Raw genomic sequence first — 2,280 nt, 5'->3', positions numbered from 1 at the left:
CTTTTTGCCATGCTGGAGTACTTCCATGCTCAGTTTTAGGAGGGTGCTCCTGGTGATTTACAGACTATAAGGAGTTGGAGCAGGGACAGCTGCTAGTGACAGAAGAGGAACAGGAAGCAGCCAAAAAGTGGACGATCTAACATCCGTCTTCGATTTCAGACCATTGAAAAATCAGACCTCACCAGGAGTGCATTTAAAAGAAGAATTTGAATACTGAACTTGAGCACTTATGTTCTTTGATATCATTAGTGTCTGTAAATGCCCATTGAGTTCTGGCAGTGACTATGTTAGAGTCCATTCTTTATTTATGTGCAGTTGTGTGTGACTGCTTAACAAAACTGCAGTCTACAATGGAAATGTGGCAACTCCAAGGACCAATTGCTGCAAAACGCCCAGTGACTGGGATTCCAAAGCCAGTTCAAGTATTTCACATGAATACCCAGATTTCTCTATTGATTCCATAAGATCATAAGAAATAAGAGTAGAGGTAGACCATTCATCCTATTGAGCCTACCCTGCCATTTTATCTGATCATGGCTGATCTGATTGTGGCCTTAACTCCACTTTCCTGCCTTGATTCCCTTGTCAATCAAAAATCTATCTAACTCAGCCTCAAATATATTCAATGACCCAGCCTCCATCGCTCTCTATGAAGAGAATTCTAAAGACTAACGACCTCTGAGAAAAGAAGTTCCTCTTCTATAGTTCTTCATCTCCATCTTAAATTGGAGACCCCTTATTTTTAAACTGTTCCCCCTAGTTTTAGATTCCCTCACAAGAGGAAACATCCTCTTAGCATCTACCCTGTCAAGCTCCCTCAGAATCTTTCATGTTTCAATAAGACCATAAGGTAATTGGTTCCAATCTCTAGCTGGCTGCTTCATTTGCTTGAACATACTAAGACCATGTTAGAGATGATATGATAGAGATCTGCATGATCCTTACTGTTGCCCATATGTTATGGGTTTGGAAGGTGCTATCGAAGGAGCCTTGCGAGTTGCTGCAGTGCATCTTGTAGATGCCACGGTGTCAGTGGTGGAGGCAGTGAATGTTGAAGGTGGTGGATGAGGTGCCAATCAAGTGGGTTGCTTTGTCCTGGATGACATCAAGCTTTTTGAGTGTTGTTGGAGCTGCACTCAAGCAAGTGGAGAGTATTCCATCACATTCCTGACTTGTGCCTTGTAGAGGGTGGGCAGGCTTTGGGGAGTCAGGGGTGAGTTACTCTCTGCAGAATTCCCAGCCTCTGACCTGCTTTTGTAGCCACAGTATTTATATGGTTGGTCCAGTTAAGTTTCTGGTCAATGTTAACCCCTAGGATGTGGATAGTAGGGGATTCAGTGATGGTAATGCCATTGAGTGTCAAGCGGAAATGTTTAGATTCTCTTTTGTTGGAGATGGTCATTGCCTGGCACTTGTGTGGCACGAATGGTACTCGCCACTTGTCAGCCTGAGCCTGAATGTTGTCCAGGTCTTGTTGCATTTGGTCACGGACTGCTTCAGTATCTGAGTCACAGGTAGTGCTGAACATTGTGCAACCATCAATGAACATCCCCACTTCTGACCTTATGGTGGAAGGAAGGTCATTGATAAAGCAGCTGAAGATGGTTGGGCCTAGGACAGTACCCTGAGGAACCCCTGCAGCGATGTCCTGGGACTGAGATGATTGACTTCCAACAACCACAACCATCTTCCTTTGTGTTAGGTATGACTCCAACCAAGTGGAGACCTTTCCCCTTGGTTCCTGCTGACTCCAGTTTTGCTAGGGCTCCTTGGTGTCGCATTCCGTCAAGTGCTGCCTTGATGTCACCGGTAGTCACTCTCATCTTGCCACTTAAAATACGGGGATCTATCCTTACAAAATGGATGACTTCACACTCAGCCTCATTGAAATCCATCTACCACAACCTTCCCTCTCATTTAATCGGGGAACGCCTCTTTGTGTTTGGGGTAATAAACAGGCTCCTAATTAGCTGATTGGTCGGTTTACAGCTACTAAATATTTAAAACAAATGGTAAAACAATGTCCCTATGATTTTTTTTTCCCTCCTGTGCTAATCGCAGCAGAGTCTGGAGGTTAATTTTTAATCCCAGGACAATCTTGGAGAGTTGGCATCAGGTATAAAGCCCCTTGTCCTATGGTCAGCTCTGTCTAAAGGCTCCTGTACAGGGCAGAGTGGCTGACGCCTGGATGAATGGTCCTGGTGCTAAGTGGATGTTCTCAGCTCTCGGTGACGGAGCTGGCGCTGTGGAGCGGGCTGGTGTATGTTGGCTCTGCCACTG

Source organism: Cetorhinus maximus, chromosome 21 (assembly GCF_964194155.1).
Source record: "Cetorhinus maximus chromosome 21, sCetMax3.hap1.1, whole genome shotgun sequence".
Classification (NCBI taxonomy): domain Eukaryota; kingdom Metazoa; phylum Chordata; class Chondrichthyes; order Lamniformes; family Cetorhinidae; genus Cetorhinus; species Cetorhinus maximus.
Note: the sequence above shows the minus strand (reverse complement) of the source record.